General features: G+C 41.8%; 1 protein-coding gene and 1 long non-coding RNA gene across 3 annotated transcripts in view; one reads left to right on the top strand and one right to left on the bottom strand.

Annotated features, from left to right (window-relative positions):
* Window positions 1–26,552, bottom strand: part of PLXNA4 (plexin A4) — a 636,841-nt gene extending 610,289 nt beyond the window's left edge. For both annotated transcript variants that reach the window (XM_003771610.3, XM_031939072.1), the window contains exon 1: window positions 25,769–26,552. The gene's annotated coding sequence lies outside the window, so the exon portion shown is untranslated. The remainder of the gene's footprint in view (window positions 1–25,768) is intronic.
* LOC116419387 lies at window positions 6,000–8,588 on the top strand. The gene is made up of 3 exons (XR_004229682.1): window positions 6,000–6,098; window positions 7,748–7,806; window positions 8,531–8,588. It is a non-coding gene; the product is annotated as an uncharacterized LOC116419387 (long non-coding RNA).
* Window positions 26,553–26,819: the final 267 nt, after the last annotated feature.

Below are 26,819 nucleotides of genomic sequence, written 5' to 3' on the forward strand. Positions count from 1 at the left end.
CCACTAGGGGAGAGACTGTGATTATCTAAGTCTTGCATTTAATCACCATTTGATGAATGAATGATAGAATGAATGAAAGAAACCTCCATAAATGTATTCTACTTTGAGAATCTCACCCCAACCTTTCTTCTAGTTGCTGATTTCCTTAAGTGACCATGACTTCAAGGAAAAGCTTAACACATAACTTCATATACTTTAATGGAATTGAAAATAAAATAAAATAAAACTTTTTTGGTTTTGTTTCTTTGTAGGTTCCTATGTCCTTTGTGGTGATAATCTAGTAGACAAAGCGCCATGGAGAGATCCAAGGTCTCCTGGATTCAATTCTCAGGCCCACTGCCTGCCAGTGGGCTCAATTAATTCCATTATTCTGACCCATATATAGACAGTTCTTCAATATATAACTGATCCATCTACTTTTTTGCCCCTCATGGTCAACTTAATAATGAATAGAGCAGAAGGAACCAGCAAGCATCCATACAAGAACTCACCAAGCAGTAAACTTGTCAATGGTACTTTAGTACAAAGGCAGTAAGAAGCTCTACATATTAATAATATTCATAATAATAACGGGGGCCTGCAAATTTGTTCTTGGATAACAATATTCACCAAGCTCACCCATTCCACCGTACTGTACTGGAGAAGGCTATGAAAGACTGTTTGTGGATAGCCCCCAGCCATTTGACCATTAGTTTCTTCAAAGAAACAAAAATATATCTCTACGGCATAAAGGGAAATGTAATAAGAATGTAGAATTTACCTTTCTAAGATGTTAGGAACTGTCAACCAAAGAGATTTAAGTCCTGGGAAAAAACCCTGGCTGTGTCCTTTTAACATCCAAAACTAATCCTCTTCACACCCGACACCGATGTTATATAAACAGAAATTTCCATTAACCTGCACCTCTATACACTTTGGAAGGAAAAAAAAGCTCAGTGTCACTCCTTTAAATGAATATACTAATTAGTACATTAATAAATAGCTGAATGGAATCAATGAGACATGCAATCAAAGCCTGACCAAGAGTCTAGGCCAAGTTGAAAGGGGGAGGGGAGAGAAAGGAAAGAGAGAAATAAAAAAAGAATCTTATTAGCAAGTTTGTTGAGGAAGGAAATATAAAATCAATGCCCCAAACACAGCTGCGACACAACCAGAGTGACAATATATGTAAAGAGAAGTGTTTTCTACCTTTTCTCCTTGGCTGGGGAAGTTTATACAGGGAGGAAGGTGACTCAGGTGGAAAGAAAATGGTTAATTGGGAATGGAAAAGCCACACTCAAATGTGCAAAGGGTGTCAGGACCTCAGCTGGGGAGGTTGGCCAGGACCTAGATGCTTGAAAACTGGCTCCCAGGCCTGTCTTTAAAATGTCAGAAGAGAAGAGGCTGCTGGTGCTGATTTATTCCCCAAGAAACATCTGCTTTAAAAATGAAACTACAGTGAGAGTTATTCTTTTCTCCACATTAGCTCAAACGCCTGACTCTTGTTCCCCCACAAAAGCTCTGGCAAACGGGGCAGCTGCTGGGAGCAGCTCAGCTCCATGAGGCAGGTCAATGGAAATCTGAGGACCAGAGAGACCGGAGGATTCCCCTGCGGAATCCCTTCCAGGTTCTGATTTTGAAGAGCACACCTCCACAATGGCAAAGGATGGGAGAGGAGGCAAAGAAGGGGAAATCCTTTGTAGCTCTCGACAAATTAGTTGGTAAATTAGTTTCCAGGCTGTGATGTGTGGTCAGATTACCTTCATTTCAAAGTTGGCAATTCTACCCAGAGGATGTATTTCATAGGATAAAAGAAAAAAATCTCAGAGGGCTTTTAGTCTTATTCTCTACTCCTATCTTGTACAGAAATCCCACAAAATATATTTCTGGTTGTTCAGTCATTTCAGTTATTTCTGACTCTATGTGACTTCATGTTTTGGCTAAGATACTGGAGTGGTCTGCCATTTCCTTCTTTGAGACAATGAGGATTAAATGACTTGCCTAGTTAGAATTAAAATCTCCCTGCCTCCAGACCTGATACTCTACCCACTGCACTATGTAGCTGCTCTCAGTCTTAAACTAGGTACTATTAGTAAGTTCATTTTACAGATGAGGAAACTAAGCTTTGGAGATCAAATTGCTTGCCCCAAATTTCATAGCTAATATGTGCTGAAGATAGAATTCAAACTCAGATCCTTCGTGATTCTGACCCCAGAATTCCAACTACTTTGCCACCTACAACTGCTAAACATTAGGTCTGGTTCTACCCTATAAAGCTAGACAGAATAAGTTTATTCCTTTTTCCATATGACAGCTTTTGAAACACTTGACTACCATCGGACAAACATTTGAAGACAGCTCTCATGTCTCCTTTCTCCCCCTCCATTCCAAGCATTCACTTCTCTAAAGTGAAAATCTTCAGTTCCTTTAACCATCCTTTGCGTGATAGTGGTTTCCAGACATTTCATCATCCTAGCCACACTCTTTTGGAAGAAGTCTAGTTTATTGATTGATTTCCATCTTAAAAATGTGCTGCAGGTGTGATATGACCAGAAAAGAATAAAGTAATTTCCCATCTCTTACCTCTTTTGACCTGGACATTTCTATTGACCTAGAATACTTCTATTAATGCAGCTTAAGATGGTATGGGTTTTTTTTTAGCAGCTACTTCATATTAGAAGCAGGAATGCCAGTTAGCAGAATTTTGCAATTGTCTAAGTTTACATATAAATTGCTGTTGAACCATCCTGCACTTGTGCAATTAATTTTTTTAACTTAAGTCCAGGACTTCGTCCCTCTTAAGCTGCATCAGGCCACAATTCCAACCTAAGAGAATCTTTTTGAATTTTGTCTCCACTTTCTGGAGATAGATACCTTTGGGATATAAAACTCCAGAGAAGATTGAAAAAAGTCCACAGAATGTTTTCCTCTCAGAGATCTGGCAGGGTATAAAAGACACCCATCTTTACAATTAGGTTTACTTGCCTTGACAGGATTTGGCCAGAATATACCCAATCAATTCGTTTAAATAAAAATTTATTGAATTTCTACTATATTTTAGGCACTATCTCATGATGAAGTGGAGGAAGGGAAGGGAGAGAATGTGCTCACTTAAGAGTGGGAAATAAGAAGGTAAGGGAAATACTCCTTCATAATCCTCCTGTAGGGTCAAGGATGTCTAGACTCAGCCCTGAGGTGTAGATCTGCCTAGAGGACAAAATGGCTTATGGAAAAACTTACTGCCTCGGGATTCTATGATGTTATAAGATGCCACATATATGTGTCTTACCTCCGATTTGAAGAACTTTGCTCACATGTGTATTGTACCCAAAGATGTCCTAGAAGCCAAATCCTCCTGGTTGTCCGAGTTCCTCTTTTTACCCCATTCAACCTCAGATCCTATTATCAAAAGCCAAATCAGAGCCCTAGAATTTGGAGGAAAGGGTAGATTTCAAGTTTGGATGAATGCTTTAGAAGGGAGTCAGCTGCAAAGTACCATGCTCCTAGCCTCCTTCTTCACCTTTCACCACATTAGTGTTAATGTTCTTCCACCCCAGGGGACTCATAGCTGTGATGGATGGAACCTCTGGGTTCCCCAGACCTTAATCGATCTAGGGGGAAGTTGGAGGATAGCAGAGCAGTCACCTGATCTGTAAATGCATCACTTTCACATCAGCCTCAGCATGAAGGAAGTTGGGGATTAAGAGTGGAGGGGTGCTGGTGGTGGGAAGGCTGAGTCAAGTCTTCCAATCAGGAGGAGCTGAGAGAAGCAACGAGGGATAGTGGGAAAACCATTGGTTTTAAAGTTAGAAAAAAATAATTTTAATTAATTAATTATAGCAACAACATTTTCTAGTTATATGGCCTTAACATGAAAAGTCTGAGCCTCAGCTTCCTCAAACATGTGCTACCCTAAAAGGCAGCTAAGATGATGAAAAAGATGGAACTGCAGGCTTGGAATCAGGAAGACCTGGGTCACTTCATCCTGTTTCCCTCAGTTTCCTTATCTATAAAATGAGCTAGAGAAGGAAAGGGCAAAACTACTCCAGTATCTCTGCCTCACCCAAAAAAAACCCAAATGGGATCATGAAGAGTGACTGAAAAGACTAAACAATAATATCCAGCTGCCCCACAGGACTGTTGGAAATAAAATACTTTGTAAATCTTTAAGTGCTGTATATATTTGTATCTCCTTTTTTCCTCTTCCACTCCATGCCTATTCTTCTCCATCCCATTTAAATTCCACCATAATTATAGATTTGGTTCTTTGCAATAAACAATGCTTTCTCTTGAAGGGTTTATAAACACAGAGTTCTAGTCCTGAAATCAGGGGACCCAGGTTCTAATTACTGCTATCTACCTTTGTGATTTTGGGAAAATCATGTATACTCCCTAAGTCGGATTTTCTTCATCTGTAAAATGAGTTAGACCAGATGACTTCTGTACTGTGGCTTGTTTCCTATTCCTCTCCCAGGTAGCATGAGGCAAAGGTCTACAAATAAAGTTTTATCCGTGGAAATGGTACTGAAAGATGGCTTACCATCTACCTTGCCATAGCATCCTAAAGACTTTGGGACATTGACATCATCTTAAATGAATACTCCTCTAGATGGGATCTCTCCCTATTAGAATGTGAGCTCCTTAAATCAGGGATTTTCTTGTTTTTCTATTTATATAACCAAAGCTCAACATAGTGCTTTGTATACATTAGGTGCCTGATAAATACTTTTTTTTCAGGCATTGAATCACAATTCTTATTTGACTTTTTGACAACAGTTTGAAGTCAATTGACAACAGTTAAAACTGTTGCTCAATTTCGTGCATATCAGGGCTGAAGTACCCAGAAAACTGAGCATGTTCAGAAATCCCAGGTGTTTTAAGTAAAGAATTCCACTTAGGGACTGGCCACATAGCAAGAAAACCACAAGGGGTACATAAGGCTGGTTAGAAGGCCAGCAACCAGAGACCTGGGGTTGAGAACTGCAGAGATAGGTTGTTGTTTGGGGCTTTTTTCATCCAACAAGCATCTTTGCCACATACCCATGAATATCTCCGGACACAATTGTGTAACGCAACATTGGATCCATCACCCTAAGTCCCTGTTTGATTGGTTTAGTTCCACGGCTTGGTTGCTGGTAAATTAGCAGATGCTCTGGACCTGCAATGCTGTGGGTAATTAGCAGGTAGGCTCCGGGCAATAATTACCTACTAATAGTTAGCAGCAGCCACTGCATTGAGTCAGAGCCAAGATTCCCCATCCACCTCCATGCAAAGCCAAGAGAAGGTCTTGGGTCTAGATGGTGAACTTGAAATGACTGGTAGTAACAGCATCAGTCACTGCCACCACCTGGCGAGAGTAATGTGTTTGCCAAGCGACAACTGCTACAGACCCTACGAAAACCGAAAGTATACTCATATGTGGGTATATATAAATATATATATATATACACTTATGTGGCCCCCAAAATAATCAAAACAATGTCGTAAAATTACTAGAGAACCAGTCTTGCAGTCAGGAAAACATGGATTTAACTCCTCCCTCTGACAGAAACTCAGCTGTGTGACCCTGGAAGGATCATTTAATTTCTCAGTTAGCTCTTTTAGACTCTAAGTTGCTAACTGAACTGGTTGAAGGAGTTTTCTATATCAATGAAAGCACAGGATCTAGGCAAAAATAATAATGATGGTTAATGTAGTGATGGCAATCATCAGCAAGGACCAATAGTTAAGGTTCAGAGCAGGGGTCCTCAAACTTTTTAAATAGGGGGCCAGTTCACTGTCCCTCAGATTGTTGGAAGGCCGGACTATAGTAAAAACAAAAACTTTGTTTTGTGGGCCTTTAAATAAAGAAACTTCATTGCCCTGGGTGAGGGGGATAATCGTCCTCAGCTGCCGAATCTGGCCCATGGGCCGTAGTTTGAAAACCTCTGGTTCAGTGGATCAAAGTGATTGAATTATCAGCTAACTCCACCTTCTCCACTTCCCCAGAACCTTCCAACTCTGGACTGTAACTTCCCCAGTCTCCTTCCAGTCTGAATTCTCCTGGCTATACAGGGGGTATGGTCTGGTGGCCATCTCTGAGACCAGGGCCATAACTAGAGAGGAGCAGCGTTTGTCGAGTAAGTAACTATTTATTACATGCCTACTTTTTTCCAGGCATTGTGAGGGTTTTATCTGTCAACGCTGAAATTTAGAAAGTGATAAATACAGTCATACTTCTTCAGAAGGAAGAAACAAATAAGATTAGCACCTGGTTAGCAAGAATAATTAGTTAAAAGAAGAAATTTCCAGATGGTAATTTCCCTTCTTCATCCCATCAGCTGCACCTCTCTAGAGCTTCTCCCTCCCTAGTGACAGCCTCTGTTATCTGTTTCCTCAACCACAAAACAGTGTCTCAGGATCCTCCCTTACATGAGACCTTGAGTTTTAATCTAGGAAATGTCTCCTCAACTGAGGAATTTTTTTTTCATGCTCTCCTCGGGTACTAGAATTGACAGTTATGGCTCTGCCTAAAGCTAAAAGTTGTATTTCCAGAAGTAAAAATCAACAAGGATTTATTAAGTGCCTACTATGTACCAAGGGCTTATCTGGGCACTGAGGTTCCTTTGCCCTCAAGGAGCTTATATTCTACCAGAGAGACAACATGAGGGAAAGAGGGAGAAAGGGAGAGGGGAGAGAGAAAGAGAATATATACAAAATGATAAATGCAAAATAATTTGGAGTGAATTTATTAACAACTGGGAGAAATCAAAAAAGACATCATGTAGAAGATGGTGAGCTGAATTTAAAATATAAATGTAGCTTCTAAGAAGTGCAACTGAGGAGGGCACAGTTTCCTCCTCATAGTAAGTACTGAATGTTTCCTTCCTTCCTTCCTCCATTCCTACCTTCTTCCTTCCCTCCCTCCATTTTCCCCTCTTTTCCTTCCTCCCTTTCTTCTTGTCTCATTTCCTCTCTTCCTTCCTTCTCCCTCCCTCCCTCTCTTCCTTCTTCCCTTCTTCCCTTTTTCCCTTCTTCCTTCTTTTCCTCCTTCCTTCCTTTTCTTCCTCCTCCCTTCCCTCCCTCTCTCCTTCCTTCCTTTCTTCTTTCCTCCCTCCCTCCTTTTTTCCTTCTTACTTCCTCCTTCCTTTTTCCTTCCTTCCTTCCTTCTCCTCTGCTTCTTAGTTTCCCCAGCTTTCTTCAAGACAGCTCAAACCTCATCTTTTACAGGAATCCTTTCCTACCTTTTCCCCTCTTCCCCTGCTCTTTACATATCTTATACATACCTAACTATTTACATGTGGTCTAGATTGTGTGCTCCTTGAGGGTAGGAACATTTTTGCCTTCCTTTGGATCCCCAAAACTTAACCCAGTGCCTTGACACATGATAAATTCTTAATACATGTTACTTAACTGACTATTGTTAAGAATTAGTTAATGGACCTCTTTCTCCAAGAGGTCTTTTCTCATGCTGTTCCCATCCCAAACTGCTAGCATCATCCCTTCTAAAGTTACCTCCTCTTTCCTCTGTTCTGATTCCTTTGTTCTGAATTTCATATGTTGTCTCCCCATTTGAATGTAGGCTTCTTGAGGGCAGAAACTATTTTTGCTTTTTTCTCTGTTGTCTCAGCACATCACAGTATCTGGCAAACAGTGGGCACTTAATAAAAGAATGTTTATTGATTGAGCTATTGGCAAACATCCTCAAGATGGTCCCATCTCACTATGGATGCAAGTCTTTGTATTGAAACTTAAATTGTTTTCTTTTTCTTTCGATATACCTTTATAGAGACCAACCTTTTGAAAAACAATGGAACCAAAAGCCACAAGCTGCCCAAAAGCTTGCAGGTAACTGATATCCCAATGAGAGGATGAAGACAAGGCTCTATTTTTAGGCTGGACTGTAACCACACCAGGACATTTGGTAGTATTGTTTCATTTGCAGCCATCCAAACTCAGCTAGATACCCTTCTCCTGCCAGCTGCTTACACTGTCCTGTGTTTCCAGATACAGCATGGTATAATGTTTTTATATATATATATATATATATATATATATAAGGTTTTATATATATAACATTATATATATATAATATAGCATAATATCGCTAGATTAAAGGTTGATGGGTTTTAATCCTGGCTCAAGAAGTGATTTTAAATAAATCAAGTTTCTTTTAATAAATCACTTCACTTCTCTGGGCCTCAAATGTAAAATAACAGGGTTGGACTGACTGACATCTAAGATCTCTTCCAGCTTAAAATCCATGCTGTGTCACGTGCATCCATGTTTAGACACATCTGCTTTTATGTAACCTTTCCACACTTCTGAGAATTTTTCCGTACCATCCACTCCCTGTAAATAGGATCGTGCTAGTAAATATTTAAAAATTAGCTCTCTGGGGAAAAATGTATTCACAACACACTTTTAAGTTTAATCTGCATTGTTAACATTTTCCTCATCACTTTCTTAAGTCCAGAAAATCAACAAAACAGTAAATCAAGCCCTGATTTGCAGCATTTGCTGATTTCTGAGTTATAAATGCTCATATTGAAAATTTCACAATTGGTTCCAGGCCCTTTTGGAGCTGGCTCCAGCACACCCCTGCCTTGACAAACCATAGCCTCTTCAGGATACTGAGCAGCCATCCACTGACCCACTCCTGCCCTTGGGCTATGTTGCTGTCACCTTGCACAAAGAATATTCCTTGTCTCCTCCCTGTCTCCATCTCATTGAGACATAGAGTCAGCCCTGTCTGTACTCTGAACAGCAATGAGCTCTCAATCAATGTTAAAAGTAATTACTACAGAAACAGCCCTCCATCATCTCCAGGCAAGATTGAGCTGTTACCTCTCCCTCGAAAGGTCCCCAAATCAGCAGCCGAGCCACAGACACTCAGCTCAAAGGAAATCGGCAGAAGGGCACCTTCTTCTACCTGATGTCACCCTGAGAATTAAAACTGTCTTCATGGGGATTGGGGAGGCAGAAAGAAAGGGAAGATGAGTAAAGGCCTGCAGAGCCCACTGCTGAATGTCAATCATTCATTCTCATCTCATCCCTTTGTTTTTTTGCCTCATTCATATTCTCCTTCATCTTTTCCTCTGGTCAATGGCAATGGGGGAGGGGTGCTGTCAAGGGGGACAAGTTCTTACAATTTTGTTATGGTAGAAAAATATTGACAGCTCTTGTTTGACTATCAGACTATACTGTAAGTCTAGCAGTCAAGGTCCCTGGCTGATTATGTGTTCACACACCACGTCTGTTGTTACTACGGGAAAGTTAAATATAGAATAGAAAATAACCTTTGCTGCTGAGGAATTTAGTTGCCTTGTTCCTCCTCTGTCAAATGAAGGGACCGGACTAGGGATGTCTAGGGCCATCCCAGCTCTAGCATTCTATGGTCTATGATCAAAAAAATATAACTGCTACATATAGACTTTAAAAGGAATTGTTGTTCAGTGGTTTCCAACTCTTTGTGACCCCGTTTGGGGTTTTCTTGGCAAAGATATTGGAATGGTTTACCATTTTCTTCTTCAGCTCATTTTACAGAGGAGGAAACTGAGGCAGTTGGGCAAAAAAGTGACTTCCTCAGACTCCAATAACTAGGATCTAAGGACATTTTGAAAGTTAGTGTTCCTCACTCCAAACCTGATACTCTATCCACTTAGCCACCTAGCTGCCTTCCTTAAAAGAGAGCCTTTTTCTAATACCTGTGGGCTTAGATTTCACTCAATTCCATTCAACCAATCTTTATTAAATGCCTCATGTTCCAGGAACAATGCTCATACTTTTCCTTCTTCTTTCCCTTTCCTTCCTTCTGTCCACATAGAAATGTCATATCTTTACCTGCAGGCACTCTGCCCAAAAGAATGTAAATTTTGATTGCTGAAACCTCCCGAGATATCTTGGGGTTTATGGGCTAGATTTTTTTCTTAAGGACCCAAATCATTCAGGCTCTCATTGATTGACCAACAATTGGTCCCTAGTTGATAACTATTTGGGCCCTGATTGGCTCAGAGTGAATGTAAATAGCAATTGTTTCTGCTTTGGCCAAATCTGTAGATCTTCCACTAACAGATTGATTTTTTTTTAACAAGGTAAAAGAGGCTATTTTCAGACTCATTTTTTATCTGGTCTTAATCACTGAGTTGCATTGCCTCAATCACACTGAGACCTGTTAAAGACCTTAACTTAAAAACACCAAGGCCTCCCTCTGCATTCAGGGCCATCTCCAGTCATCCTGATCTATAGCTTGCCACTGGACCAGAATGGCTATAGAGGAGAAAATGAGGTTGGTGACTTTACACAACCCTCCCTCACTTAAATCCAATTTACTTGTGTGTCAGGACATCATCTCCCCCATGTCACGTTCTTCCTTGTGAATAAAGAACAAATAAAAACAAAGCCCAAAAATACAACCCCTGCCTTCAAGGAGCTTACATTCTGCTGAGAGGAAATATATGTATACAAAAAAATTAAATATGAAATGTACACAAAATAAATTGGGAGAGAACTAAAAACTGGAACACGAGGAAAGATATCATGCAGGAAATGACATTTGAATTGATCCTTTAAAGGAAGGAAAAAGCAAGAGTAATGAGGGCGAGTATCCCTCTCCATGGAAAGACATGGAGGTAAGAAATAGATTATATTGTTTAGGGAATAGTGAATAGACCAGTCTGAATCATACTCTCTATTACCTAAAAATATAAAATATTTAAGTGTTAAACCCAGTGTTTAAGCTGGAGGACAAGTGAGGAACCATGAAGCATAAAGCACTCTCTCTAAAAAATCAGAAAAGGAACAGAAAAGGGCATGTCAGAGACAATTAGTCAACTGTACCATAAGCGGTTAGCCAAGTCTCTTAGACTTTCCAAGTTGAACTTCAAACTGAACCTGAGACTTTTTAAACACTTCAAATAGCAAAAAGCCAACATGAGTTTCATTTCCTCATCTGTAAAATGAGACGGTTAAACTCCAAGACCTTGGACATCCCTACCTCAAAATTTACCAACTTTTAATTCTATGAGGGATATGACTAGAGATTCTCAAATATAAAAGTCAAGTAAATGAAGGGAAAATTATGGGAGATGAGGATAGATTATCAACAGCTGGAAATCCTCCTCCTGAAAAGGATAAATTGACTCCATCCTTATTCACCAATCCCAGAACTTCTAGCTTCTGAGGGAGAGGAAGTTTAGGACTCATAACAGTTCAACCAACACAGCCTTGCTCTATTCCTAGCCCTGCCACTGATTCAACACAGTTGTCACTTTCCTTCTGTGAAACCCCATCCCCTAGAAGGAATATATTTTGCCATCGGATAACACACACAGAAAATTCACTGATCTCCCCTTGGACAACAAACAAACATATTATGTTCTTGAAAGTAGTTTGTTAACACTGATGGGGGCTGAGAGAGAGCAGGTGCGGTGGAAGAACAAAAATCCTATCATCTCTGGGGGGCTCTTGAAAAGCTGGATCTCAAAAATACAAAGCCTGCCCCTGCTCCCATTCAACCAGAGAGCCGTCGGTATAAGCCATTTATATTAGCAGCACCAAGGTACTGAAGAACAATATAGGGAGGACAGCAGCGCTGTTGTTTCACTCCAAATCTCGTTTCAATTCTATAACTAAAGACACTCTTTGGGGCTGCCGAGAGAGCTGAACGTTTCAGAACAATGGCCAGATAGTGGCCCTTCTGCTACACATACAGCGCTGTCCAATGATCTCTGGGCATTTCACAGGAGTTGGACGTAGGTCTGCAGCTAACAAGTGACTGAACAGAAGGCTCATAGGGAAGTTATATGGTGATAATGATGGCACTGCTATAGAACCCTAAGGTCTGCAAGGCATTTTAGACAAGATCTTCAAGACAACCCTGAGAAGTAAGTGGATTAGAATTCCCATTTTACAGGTAGGGAAACTGCGCCTGAGACTTTCCCAGGATCACATAGCTTGGGATCACAAAGTCAGTTTGTATCTGAGACAGAATTCAGACTCAGGTCCTTAACACTAAGTCCAATGCCCAATCCATCGCACTATCTAGCTGTCCCAGTATAGTTCAGAGGAAAAAAGGCAATTTTTAGAATCTCATGTCTTATGGTTGATGATTAATGTCATGTGGATAAGTTGCAAAACCTTCTGGGTCTCAGTTTCCTCATCTGTCAAAGGAGGGGTTTGCTCAGAAGCATGTAGTCCAAAGCCCTCATTTGAGAGATTTATGGGTGGAATTCCTGGTGTGGAAACTCCCTTCAGGAGGTATATTGATAATAACTCATCTGTCACTTGTCAACTCAGGGATATTATCTGGTGGCACTAAGAGATTAGTTAAGTGGCTTAATCACCTATGGTCACATGACTCCAGGGCTAGCCCCTTCTCCATTATTCAGTGCTAATTTTCAAGGACAAATACATGGAACAAATTCATGGGGCTAGGCAGGGAGGGGGGAAGGGAACTTAGTGAGCCATCCCACTCCTCCATTCTAATATGGATATACCTCAGGCTCCAGAGAGCTACAGTTAATATACTTTTAACTCAATGTCTAGTGGCCTGACCCATCTGCACCTGCCACCCCCCCACTTTCTGGCTTTTTCTCTTTATGGCCTCTGGATTCTGGCTCAGAAAATCTATGGAAACTGACCAGGGAATAATCATGAAAAAACCAAACCACTATTTTTTCTCTTTCTCCCTCTCTCCTTCCCCCCTCCTTCTCTTTCTCTCCCTCCCCCCTTTCTCTCTCTCTCTCTCCTTCCTGACTGTGGCCTTAAATGACATTTTTCATCTAAAGTGCACCAGGCCCTTTATTTAATGACCACATCCATTCTCACCACATGCCCAGGGTTCAGTCCTTAAAGGCTTCAAGGAACAATGGGTCCTCCCTCCACTCATTCAGAATGCAATCCCTCTGAAGCTTAGGGACAGCTTCCCATCACTTGTTCTATTTGTCATTGAGGTCACCTATTCCACCCCATCATTTTACCAGCATGACCCAGAGACTTTAAAGCAACTTGCCCAGTATATCCAGCTGGCAAGCATCCAAAGCAGGACTCAAATACAGGTCTTTCTGTCTAAAGGCCAGTAGTCTATCTATGATATTGTGTTCACTAATGGATCCAATCCAGTCCCTACAACTCAATAGAACCTCCCAGAGCTCATGCTCTGCCAGCATGACCCGTGAGAATCAAGGACCCCCATCATGTCACAATAAGGTATTAGAGTGAGACTCTGTTTAAGGACCATTGGCCCATGATTCAGAAAAGCAAGAATGATTTCTCCCAATTTACACAGAGAAAAACTGAGGCTTAGGCCAGGGAGAAGCCCAAATAATAACCCAGGATTCCTTATTTCCTAGCCATTGGGGGGTGGGAGGGAGGGAAGGGGGAAACAGCTCAAGCTCATTCTGCAGGAGGGAAATGGGACTAGAGAGACTGTAGATATAAATCCAAGAAACTCCATTCACAGGGCATGATTACTTATATAAATTCTTTCCCATTACTCTGCAATTGTTACTGGCAACATGACAGCCTTGTAGCCTTCCAAAAGTATTCTCCTTGTAGTTTTTTCCTACCCATTGAAGAATCAAATATGATTCAAACAGAAAAATAAACTGCATGCCCAGTGCCCACAGACTCAAGTTTCCCCCCTAGGAAGTCTAGGAGTCCTTGTTGCCATTCCCCTATTACCCATCCTGTTCCTACCTGCCCTGTTCCTGCAGTAAGGGTGTTTTATTGTTAGTTTGTTGGTTTTTTGTTGTTTTGTTTTTTAATGAAAACCAACCATTTGTGGCAGAAATGAAGTGGCAATTTCCTTGCATGGCAAGGAATCAATACAGGCTGTTGTCAGGGTTTTTCCTTTCAAAAGGACGGCTGCGACTTCTCCAAAGTCAAGAATGACAGAGCTCCCATACTTGACTTACAACTGCTTCATCTTGGCGCAATATTTTTAATTTAAAACCCGCAGCAGTTGGGTTCAAACTCAGCTGGGACTTGATTTACTGCTAATTCATTTCTCCGATTCCTATAATTCTAAACTCAGTCACCAAACAGTTTAATGCTGATAGAATCACCAGTGCAATGCTTTATGAATGGGCACCAGGGGAATTTTGTTATAAGTGCGTGTTAGCAACTGTTATTCACTCTGGAAAGGAGTAACATTCTCTGGTGCAGCCAGGCAGCCAGATCCGTATTTGGGACTAGTGCACTAACAGACGGTGTCTCTAGGTGATCACAACCCAAATAACTCCAGGCTTGAAGCCTCCCCCTACCCACAATTCTCTCACATTCATCACCTAAACAGAATGAATATTCAAAGACAAAAAATGCTTCCTGTGGGAAATTTGAAACTTCAATCTCCAGTTTGCCACCGGATCAGGGACACCATGGGTCTTCCAGTCAATGAAAACAACTAATAGAATATTTAAGTCCCAATCCAGGTTGGCAGATGCTCCCTCAGTAAAACATTGATTGTGGTGAACCAGGATTTAAAGGGATGCATCTAAACAGTTGAAGCTTTCTTTCTTCAAGTCCAAACATTTATTTTACCATTTAGTTTGATGCCTCTGATTCAATAACTTCAACTCAAACAAATGTTGCGAGGAAATGTCATTATACTCAACATTCCACAAACATCCATCTTCATTCATTACTTCCATTGGAAAAATGAAACATTTGCAAGAAACCGTTTGGGTTGATAACTGCCAATTCACTTTCTGAAGATAGTTCCACAAGAAAATCATGGCAGCTCCAAGCAATATTTCACATCAACTCTGAGTGAAGCAAGCTAAGGTCTTACAACCAACACTATGGCATTCATAAGCAAATTTCAAGGAAACGTGTTTCTGGAATTAAGCATGGGGAGGGGAGTGGTAAGAAAATCAGGCCAAAAATATGATTCTTTGGGAGATTTTTTTTAATTCTTCCCATCCTAAATTTAAACTAAATCAAAATCCAGATATTTATCCTGTCTGGAATCAAGAGGACTCATTTTCCTGAGTTCAGACTCATAATTGTGTGATCCTAGGCAAGCCATTGAACCCTGTTTGTCTCCATTTTCTCATCTGTAAAATAAACTGGAGAAAGAAATGGCAAATTACTCAGATGTCTTTGCCAAGAAAACTCCAAATGATGTCACCAAGAGTGGAACATGACTGAAAAACGAATAAGCCACATCCATCTTCGGCCTTACCTGTACCTGAGTGTACAACTGCTACTTACAAATGTTCTCAGAAAACTCAATTTCAGAAGCCACTATGTTAATGGACTGCCACAGCCAAGCCAGCCTGGAAATCATCATCATCAAATTATATTGATAGTGTGCTCATTTGTGCACAGGACTATAATTTACTTGGCTCAAACCAATGCCTCAAAACCAGCCAGGACTATATGGTATGATACAGCTCAGACCATTGCCTCTATCAGAAATAATCTTCTGTAAATCTATTATAACCGCCACAGGTTTTTAGAGATTTGGAAACAGAAGTCATGAATTGTCCAAAATCAAAGCTAGAACTCAAGTCATCTAAGTATTAATCAGGTGCTGCTCCCATCACCCTGTGATGTTTGTGTTGTCTTGGGTGTAAAGGGAATATAACTTAATTTTAGTTTTATTGTTATTGTGGACCTGTGGTGTCATTGTGTGGAAATACTGATATAGGAATTCTTTTTCTCAGCTTTTCTGTGACAATGAGTTGCCTTGGAACATCCAGAGACTCAGCTACCAGCTGTTATATGTCAAAAGACAGGACATGATCCCAAGTTTTTCTGACTCCAAAACTAGGTCTTTTTCCATTTATACCACACCGTTTCTCATTTTTTGTGGGGAGAGGCACTTGGGTTTAAATGACCTGCCTAGGATAACTGTCTAACGTCACATTTGAACTCAGGTCCTCTTGACTCTTGGCAGGTGTTCTATCTTACTGAGCTACCTAGCTTTTCCTGCTTCTCAATTTTAAAAATAAAGAATGGTAAATAAATATGCATTAAATAAAACAACAAATACATAAAAATATCAAATTTCATATTATAATCATTTAAGGGTGAAGAGCTAAATAAATAGAAAGAAAGGAAAAGAGGGGACAGTGACCTTGACATGAATGAGGAAGAAACCAAATCAAAAGACTGCATTCCCAGAGCTCACACATTGGCTATGTGACATTGAGCAAGTCACCTTACTTCTCTCTGGGACTCATTCTTATTATTGACAAAATTAGGATAATAAGTAAACCTATCTCATAAGGTCATTGTGAAAAAAGCATTTTTTTTTAAAAAGCACTATATAGGATCTAGTCACAATGGACACAGCCAATAAGAAGACTCTGAAGAGAATGAGACCCATTAAATATAACAAATGTTGTTATTGTTTGCCCTTCATTCATGAAGAAGACCATGACATCAGAGGTGCTGCCATAACATGCAAGTGAATTAGATTTAAGGGCAAGGCTGTACAAAGTCACCTGCCTCACTTTCTCCTTTGAAGCCAATGGAAAGTTATAGATCAGAATGACTGAACATGGCCCTGGATGCAGCTAAGGTCTCAGTCTGACTGAAGCAAATTCAACAAATATGCTTGTTTTTCCTCCTTTCAATCAGATTTTTTTTGCACAGCATGACAAATATTTTTATATGTTTAGAAGAATTGCAAATATCTAACCTATATGGGGTTGCTTGCTGTCTTAGGGAAAGGGGAGGGAGAAGAAAAGGAAAAAAAATTTGAAACACAACATTTTGCAAAGGTGAATGCTGAAAACTGCCTTTGCATGTATTTGGAAAAATAAAATACCATTAAAAATTTTACCTAAGTTCTAAGAAATTAAGTGACTCACCCTGAATTGCAAAGTATTATTTAGCCCTATTATTTAGGGCTTGAGGCAGCTTACTTACCCAATGGAGAAAAATATTTTAGTCATTCACCATATCCCCTCTCTACCTCCTTATCTTAGAATCCCTAGGTGGCATCAAGAATAAAGTGCTGGATCTGGCAACTGGAAAACCTGAATTCTAATCCTGCTTCAGACACCTACTAGCTGTGTAACTGGACAATTCACTTAACCCCTCTTAGTCTCAATTTCTTCATGTATAAAATGGGGATAATAATAGCATCTGCCTCCCAGGGTTGTGATATTTCTGTAGGCAAAGAAATTGGAGAGAAGTCCCTTGGAAAAATTTCACTTGGAAATCTAGAGTTTTAAAAATATTTTTATTACATCATTTACACAAGTAGTCTTTTCTTAGATCCAGGAAAGCTCAGCTACTATCCTCAGTACTGAAGCCATTCATTCAAAACCCTGAACTGGACTACCTGGAAAGAGGGGAGGAAGAAAGAAACAGAGAGACAGAGACAAAGAGAGAGGAGAAAAAAGAGTGAAAGAGAAAAGTGAGGAGAGAGAGAAAAGAGGGGAAATAGAAAGAGGAGAGAGAGAAAGAGGAAGAGAGAAGAGAAAGAGAGAAGAGAAAGAGAGAAGCAAGGGGAGATTGAAAAAGGAGAGAGAGGAGGAAAGAAAGAGAGAGACAAAGATAGAGAGACAGAGAAAGGAGAGAAAGGAGGAAAAAGGAGAGAGAGAGAGAGAAACAGAGAGACAGAGATAGAGACAGACAGAGAGACAGAGAGAAACTGCATCTTTGTAAGATGGGATGGATTCTACTCCATCCCTGTTCTGAAGTATAAGTTCAGTTACATGTCCTACTCATCCACACCTGCCTCCCAAAAAGAAGGAAAAAGCCAGCCCCCCAATATTCTGTTTCCAGTCGCTGCTCTCAACTTCTGGACCACAGCCCCAAAATGCCTCATTTCCCTTCTACTTACAGATACCAAATGACCCCACAGACATCTCTCTCTTCCAGTCTGAAAGGAAGCAAGTGAGTGTACTAAAAGAGATAGGAACGGCATACAGAATTCACAGAAGCCTTTACACGGCTGGCTTCTTTTCCTAGATTTCTAAAGGATACTTTCACTCTAACTTTCAGAGGGACAGCTTCTTTCCTACAGGAGCATAGGATTGATTCCGCTAAGGCTGTTCCATACACTGTCTGCCGGAGAATATCTTCTTAGCAAGTGATCTGTTTTGTGTCAGAGGGGACAAAACATCCCCAAATCCAATTTGCTGTATCCAAGGACAAGGCTCCATAGAGAGGGTGGGGGAAGTTTCCCAGAGTCCAGAGGGCATACAGGAAAGTGCCTGCAAGCTTGCAAACACCTGTTAACGGTTAGTCTTCTCAAGCCCTCTCTTCTGTGGGGATTTAATCCCAGCCTGCCTTTCATCCTGCCAGCAGCTGCTGGGCCAATGACAGGATGATGAAGAAACTCCAAGGATACCAAACGATTCCCTTTCCATAAAAATAACAGTTGGAATATTGGTCAAGCAAGGAAAGTCTCATCCATCTAAAAGAGCTAGGAGAAAGTTCAGAAACTATCTAGCCTCAGGTTGACAAACTATGGCCAAATCCAGTCTGCTATCTGTTTTTATGTATTCCTGAATTAAAAATATTTTTTAACCTTTGTAATGCCACAAAATTTTATTTAAAAATCTAAAAGTCATTCTCAGCTCAATGACCACACAAAAGTTTCAGCTGTAGTTGGCTGACCCTTGATCTAAGTTGACCTCTTTATAATTAAGGAAAGATTAAATGATTTGCTCAGGTCACACAGGTTTGTAAGAAATAAACTTGACTCTATAGCCCATATCTTTCCAATATTTCACACTCCCTGGAGGATGCCAGTACTTTCTTATATCTTTTTAATGTACAATATGTTACATTATAATGCACATGTCAGATAGTTCCATTGGATTACATTGATTAGATGCACCAAACTTTCTCTCTCTCTTGGTGCAGCATACAGTGCTCTGCACACAGCTGGTACTAAATAAATATTCATTGATTTAATTTAAATACATATGTGAGCTGAATGTCTTTTGGAAGGAAAAAAAATAACAGAAATCCAGAGATAGCTATCCAGGGCTATTTGCTAGGATAATTGGGTCAGAGAGACATGAGATCATCTAGTTCATCTGCCTGCCTCTGGGCAAGACTAGACATAACCAATATCAAACACTTAACTATATATTCTCAAGATCCTAAGGAAAGGATAGTCGTCTGCAGTACTTCTCCCACCATCCTCATGGTCCTCAAAATCACCAATCCAGTCCATTCAATCCTAGTTCATGATCATTACCTCTGCAGAATAACCCATCCTAGACCCAATGTAGATGCAAAGGCTAGCTCACTAGAGTTGTTCCCACAACTCTAAATTAGTAAAAGGCAAGAGATCAACATCTAAAGGGGGTGGGGGAGGGAATCGCAACTTTGCTCCCTAAATATGTCTTCCCTACCCCAAGCCACTCCCCCGGATTTCAGAATCAGAAGCCTTAGAACAAAGTCAGAAAACAGTATTCAAACAGCTTCTGGAAGAAGCAAGAAACATAAACCTTGGGGATTTCAAAGCAGAAGCAGACCCTTCATCCAAAATCTTCCTCCCTGCCCCAACAAAGGGACTGACAAATAAGTGATAGTTGATATGAAATATCTCTATGCAATATAGTAGCTACAAGCAAACTATGGGCCTGGTCTTGTGTGACTTTACATTCAAGAAAAAATGGATTATATTTAAACCAAGACTCAAGTTATCTTTGCCCGCACTGGGCTCTTTCCCATTGTGATAGTTCTGCTTAGTTTCCCATTATCCTTTTCAATCAATCAAAGGGCACTTTACACAGCATACAACAACCTCGGCTCTGTCCCTTACTATCTGTATAGTCTCATCTTCATCCTCAGTAAATTGAAAGTATTAGACTAAATGACCACTACTTTTTCTAAGTGAATAAGGTTCCTTCCAACTTTAAAAATCCTATGATTCTATGCATTTTTTCTACTTCACATACAAGAAAATTGAGTCTCAGTGGAATATATTGATTTCCCCCCCAAGGTCATAAAGTTAGCCAGTGACAAACAAAGCAAAACCAAACAAAACAGGGCCAGAGTCTCTAAATTCATAAATTCATTGAAAGTTAGAACAGGAAGAAACCAGAGATATCATCTAAGTCAATTTCATTAATTTTCTAAAAGAATTCACAGAAGTTACGACTCATCCATGTCCCTTAAGTAAGGATTCAAATTACGAGACAACCCAATTCTCTTTCCCCTAAACCATTCAGTATCCTCTGGAGTGGCCCATAACATCCTTCCTGAATGGATCTTCCTGTTTGTATGAAAGGTATGTTACAGAATTTTCACATGGATCAAAACCAGTGAAAAGATCTATACAGTGTTCTCACTTTGGATATACACTGCTCATCTTTCTACAAGGGGAATCCAAGATTAACATCCCACAAGTAATGGACACTTTTCATCCTGAAGATACAGATGACTTTCATTTATTCACTCAATAAGTATTTATTTACAGCCTACCTACTCTGTTCCAAGGACTTAGCTAGGCTGTGAATTCATAGACAACAACAGAATAACCTGTGCCCTCAAGAAACGCAGTCTACTGAGTGGAAACAACAGGCACACAAATAAAAATAAATGTGAAATAAATGCAGAGTAAATGCAAAGGAAATGTGGAAAAACACTTAAGGGAGAAGGGACAGGTGGGAAAACAAGGAGTGTCTCATACAGGAATCATCACTTGATTTGAGATTTGGAGGAATATAAGGATTCTAAAAAGCAGAAAGAATCCACCCTACACAGGGGACAGAAGGCATAGAGATGGGGTGATGGAACCTGTATAGAGAGTGAATAGTAAATAGGACTCTTTGAAGGAACAGAAAGTATTTGAAAGGAAATCATGTGCAATAAACTTATAAAGGTAGGCTAGAGTCTGAGTGTTAAAGGTCTTTAAAAGCCAAGGTGAGTGTTATAGTGAATAGAGAATCAGAGATGGAGTCAGAAAGACCTAGCTTCAAACTTAGTCTCAATCACTAGCTGTGTAATTTTGAGAAAGTCACTTAACCACTGCCTGTTTCCTCAACCATAAAATAAGAATAATAATTGAACCTCCTTCCCAGGATTGTTGTGAAAATAAAATGAGATAGTGTTTGTAATGTGCTTAGCCCAGTGTCCAGGTGTTTAGTAAATGCTTTTTTTTAGTAAATGCTTTTTCCCTTCCCTTCCAAGGCTTCAGTCTTGAACCTAATTTGATACCCAGAAAATCTTGATTCCTAGTTATACAAATATCATTAGTAGAATGGGTGGAGAAGGGGGAAGGGGCAGGAAGAAGAGGATGGGTTGTTTGGGCTTTTGTCATTATATTCCCAGCACCTAGACCTGTGGCTGAGGACAGAGTAGACATTTTAAACTGCTTGTCGGATTGAATTGAATTTAATATCTACCAAGCAGAGGGGCCAAGCCTCAGGGCCACAGAAGGAGGTCATGTCTCTGCTCTCTGATATGTTGCCCGCCTTGTTTTTTTGTGGGTTTTTTTAAAGCCCCATCTATTATTGCCTAGCTGCCTGTGTTTACTTCAGGCTCACTGCTGACTCTAGCTTTATGCTCCAACTTTAATGTTATAGATTTGGCAGAGGGGAGGGGAAAGTAGAGAGAGAGGGAAGGAGAAGAAAAAAGAAGAGATGGGGAAGCTATGGGAGTAGAGGTGGTATTTCACTCCTTATTAATAGCCAATGTCTGCATGGCTCTGAATGGACTAAGCAGTGCTCATCAGAGCCTATAGGGCAATTACCCTAATCATGTGGATCTCCTAAACAGCCACTTGATTTATTAGCCAGACGTCTCTTTAAAATGCCGCTCTTAAATATAAATAACACTTAATCATCCAGCTGTCGTTAAGTTCATGTTATATTGATTTCTTGGAGTGCCACAAATTTGAGGGCCAATGGGCAGGCGGATGTGTGCAAAAAGCCAGGAGGTGGATTAATCAAAGGTGGAAGTTAGGCAGGTGCTTATGTAGAAGGTATCTCTTACAAGAGCCTTGGAATCTGGTCCCATTTCACATCAGAGGGTGCCTTGCACGATGGTACATTTATTTCCTTGTGCTGACACAGCCCATGTTTATAAACTGTGCAGAACTTTTCCTAAATCATCACAACCATCACCATCCTCCTCCTCTTCTTCCTCCTCACATTTTATACTTTCTAAAGCTGTCATATACATTGTTTTTTAAATCCTTACTTCAAATCTATGAGATTAGCAGGACTGGTATTATTATTCATTTGACATATGGGGAAACTGAGGCCCAGAAGGGAAAAATATTTGTCCTATTTCAGAAGATCAATAAATGACAGAGCTGGGGCCCAAACCCAGGTCTTCTAGCTCCTACGTCATTAATCTTTTTTATAATATAAAAAATGCTACATTAGAGTGTGGCCTCCTTGAAGACAGGGACTGTCTTTGGTCTCTTTTTGTATCCTCAGCACTTAGCAGTACCTGGCACATAGTAGGCAAGTAATAAATGTTTACTAACTGACTGACACAATTTTATCAAGCAATTTCTAATAATACTTCTGCTCCACGGTCACTTATATGCCTTATTTAAATGACCATGGAAGAATAAGATATGCATTTTTCATAACCTCTTTCTTCCCCAGTCACACAGTGGTTATAACTATAAATCCAAGTTATTTACTCTCCTTGCCTCAGACAGCTCACTGACACCCCAAAAATCGCAGTTCCCAAAAGGTTCTCACTTTAATCCCAAACAGCACTCATTGTGATTAAAATAATAGAGGAGACAGAGTATAGGCAATCCATAGGCTCTGCTATTCAGATTTCACTGTCTGCAGAAAGGAGCAGCAGTGAGCAGCAGGAGGAGGGGGAGATGGAGGGAAGAAAAAAGGAAGTAAGTTAACTGTCTCCTAGTCTTTCAAAAAATATTTGCCAAACATCAATATGCATCTGAGATAAGTCCTCTGAAAGTGGAAAAAAGCCTCCAAGAAAGAGGATGGATATTGTGGTTGGAAGCCCAAGGCCAGCTAGCTTTCCAGCACCAACCCAAGAAAGCTTGTAGCACATAAGGCATCCTCGATCTGCCATACATAATCAATTCTTTCATGGCTGGAATTTTTTCCAATACAGTTACCTGCAAAACAATTAAGATCCCTGAGAAATTAAAGAGAAAGAAAGAAGAAACAGGGATGGATAAGGAGTGGGACATGATCCTAGTCTGAGCAAGAAAACCAGGAAAATTAGGTTCATTACACGTAGGTTTTGCACAGATGCTAATCAATGCTTGATTTGTACTAGAAACCAATTTTATGTCTGTTGCTTAGTGGGGAAATGTAGGGATTTTTGAACCCACAAGCTTAGCATAACCACTCCTTGCTTTGAATGAAAATGACATGGAAAGCAATCTAAATTCTCCTTTTGTGCAAACACTTGAAAGCAGACGAGATTGAGGAGGGGGGGGTTTGGCATATTGAAGGAAAACTGGGCTACAGGGAAGCTAAGACTGGAGCAGGAATGTGGGGATTACAAACATTTGAGAATCCTGTCCCTAAAACCTTTTACCCCCAAATAAGGTCTTATGAGGGAATATTTGTTTACTTGGGAAGCAGCCCACTGTTGCCATAGTACAATATTTCTATAAAAATCCAAGTGCTGCTGAACGTTTGGATCAGTTGTCCTTATCTACATAATTTGAGGGCATAAATTCAGGTTCCTTTTGCAGCACAGAAAAGAGACTTGTTCGGGGCACTATTGTGAGGCAAGGTTGTATAAGCGGACGTTTACAGCCAGGCTCTGAGAGTATGTGTCCAGGAGGAAGTGGGAGGGGGTTGGATGTGTTCAAATTCACAACATTCAGAAGAAGAAAATCATCTTTCCCCCCACTGAGCTCTTTCCACTGTGGTAGCTTTTCTTTATTTCCTTCCATCCTTTTCAATCAATCAAAGAGCAACCTATACAGCACACAAGAATACAATCCTCCTCCCAGGGTATGAGCTCTGCCTCTCCCTATTCTAGCCAGAGACCTGAAAGCTGAAAAAGTTTGGAAATGCCAGAAAAAGGAGAATGGCTGAGAAAGATCACCATTTCCCCCCCCCCCAAAGATTTGCAGACACTATCCTTTGGGAATTCTACCCAACCTAGACCTTCTTTAGTGTGGAGATTTCTTTTTTTTTTTTTTTAGCTTGGAGACATACATCAGACTTTTCCCCACTAGTTCAGAAAGCTTCCATTCTTCCCCCCACAAGCAAGATCTTATAACTGAGGGTGCACATTTATTTTCTTCATTACCAGTTTTCCCAGTGCACTAACTTACTAAGGGATAGATCCCGCTCTCAATCTATATCTACAACTAGATTTATACTTATATTGATATCTATCTGCACTATATTGTCAGGCAACCTAGATTAAATCACTTTGGTTCTAGATCAGTCGTCCTTTCGGCTCCAACTTTTCATTCCCAGTCTGAGATGCTCTTTGAATGGGGAACTGGTGAAGAATCTTCTGGAGCATTCAGTCTAGGAAAAGTTTAGAAAATTAGAAGCATATGCTTGACCAACGGAGGAAGCTAGGAAGAACTTTGGGAAGAATGAGGCAGCCACTGGAAAGGTTTGTAGGGATTCTAGTGCCTTTTATGGATTTCCCAATGGTAAGATCAGCTAAGCTGTGAGAGATTGTATCTAAATCAAGAAAGCCTCTCTCTTAAAAGACAGTTACCATCTGGATGGTGATGAGACGCAAGTGTCTCCACCACTCCATCCCCATACCACCTCCCCCAAGAAATATTCCCACCAGCCCCCATTCCTCTTCTTCAACTTACACACCTTTCAAAGAAAGTGATAGGTTCAAACAGGTTCAAATTGGTGAGAAAAGAGGACTCGTGAAATCCGTTTGTCCCATACTACACAGCAAAAAGGGAAGGAAGAGGGAAAACCCAATCAGGTATCCCTTACTCAGTTTTCCCCAATCCTGTCTGAGCTTCCTCCAGTCACTACGGCTGTGAGTTGGTGGATCCCACAGGGCCCACACGGTCCCTGGACAAGTCAATATAATAGTCCCTCGAGGGAAGTATTCCTTAAGCACCCCCCTCCCCCAAAAAAGCTTGAACTCCTTTTCATTTCTAGAGAGACATCGCTCTGCTTTGGCTCAGAGTGGCATCCGCGTTGCCTTTTCCTGGGGAAAACACGTTCTGGCTTCCAGAGCATACCCATTTACTTCCTCAAAATTATAATTAAAATCCCATGCTCCAAAGGACAGCCGATCATTCGGCACAGGGCGGATCTCAAATCTCTGATCGGGTTTCCACCCCCACCTCCATCCCCAACCCCTCACCCCAGTCTTCCCCAATCGTCTCCCCTTTTGGGAAAAAAAAAAAAAGCAGGTACACTTAAAAAGGCTAGGAACTCAGGAATACTCCCTCAGTTGCTACGGGGAGGAGGGAAATGTATTTTTAAAAGAAAAAAATTTTAATAAGGAAAGAAAAATAAAAACCCCATGAAAGTGGTGCTGTGGAGAAGTCGGAACGTAGGGAGAGTCAGAAAATAGAGAAAAGAGGAGAAATACCTATTCTCGTGGCTCTGCACCTAAACCGGTCTCCAGGTGGAAAGTGTGTGTGTGTGTGTGTGTGTGTATGTGTGTGTGTGTGTGTGTGTGTATGTGTGTGCTTGGTGTGCGCACGATTGGTTGGACCCGGGCTGGTCTGAGGGGTGAGTGGGGGAATCACCAGGACCTGGGGACGTTTCCGCCCAGACACCTCCCTTCACCCACTTCCTCTCCATCTCTACACTAGCCTCCCGGAGCCCAAGGATGTGGCCGGCCCGACAGACAGACGTCCAGGGAAGGAGTCCCCCCGGCCTGGCCGCCGCTCTGAGCTCACGTCCTCCTTCCCCGGCAGGGACCCGCACGCAGTTCAGCTCCTTACCTGGGATTGCCGCTTTTCCCTCCTTCAGCGGGAGCGCCGCATTGACACTGCAGATGGTGTCTCTCTGCCTCTCTCTCTCTCTTTCTCTCTCTCTCTCCCTCTGTCTCTCCCTCTGTATGTGCGTGTGTGTATGATTCTCTGTATGCCTCTTCAATCCCAAATCCCAAACAAAAATACTCCACAGATGAAAAGGAAAGAGGTTTAAAAAGGAAAAAAAAAACCCAAGAATAATGTCAAGCCTTTGGCTCTGAATAGATCCTCTTCCAACGTCCGAGGAGGAGAGATGTCCAAAAAATTGATAAGCGGTTCCAAGCACCCCTCTGTCGTCCGGTTACCCCCCAAAGCCGGCCAACAGTGGAGGCTCTCCGAGACTGCAATGACGATTGGGGGCTGCCCCCTGCACCCCCACCCCACCCCCCCGGAGGGCTCGATGTCCTTGATGCCAAGCGGGCAACGGCGGCGTCACTGAGCGCCGCCCATCGCCCAAGTCCGGCGGCTCCCCAGCCCCGGGTGCCCGGGCGGCCGGGCTGGGAGCGCTCTCCCCTGGCACTGCAGCTCTCCCCTACCAGTCGGGGCTCCTGCCTCCACCGTGGGCACCCTCCCCGCCCCCCCACGCGGCCACCAGCTCCGGAGGCAGGCGTCAGCTGGCCAGGCACCCCTCGCGTCCCTCCCGGAGGGCTCGGGGGGTAGTGCCAAGGGACTTGGGGTTCGGCAGCTGCTCCCCAGGGAGACTGGGTGCTGCTTCTGCCGCTGCCGCCGCCGCTGCTGCTGCTACTACTGCCGCCGCTGCTACTGCTACTGCTAGTGCTGCCGCCGCCGCTGGAGCTGCTAGAGCTGCTGCTGCCGCGGCTGCTGCTGCTGCTGCTGCTGGGGCTGCTGGGGTTGCGGCGGCGGCGGCGGCGGCGGCGGCGGCTCCAGGGGCTGCTACTGGTGCGGGTCCTCTGGGCTGGCCCCCTGGCCCCTCGGACGAGCTGGTAGGAAAGTTTGCAGGGGGCAGCGAGCTGAGCTGCCGCTGGCTCGGCCGCCGCCGCCGGAGCTCACAGGCTGCCTT

This window comes from Sarcophilus harrisii, chromosome 5 (genome assembly GCF_902635505.1).
Source record: "Sarcophilus harrisii chromosome 5, mSarHar1.11, whole genome shotgun sequence".
Classification (NCBI taxonomy): domain Eukaryota; kingdom Metazoa; phylum Chordata; class Mammalia; order Dasyuromorphia; family Dasyuridae; genus Sarcophilus; species Sarcophilus harrisii.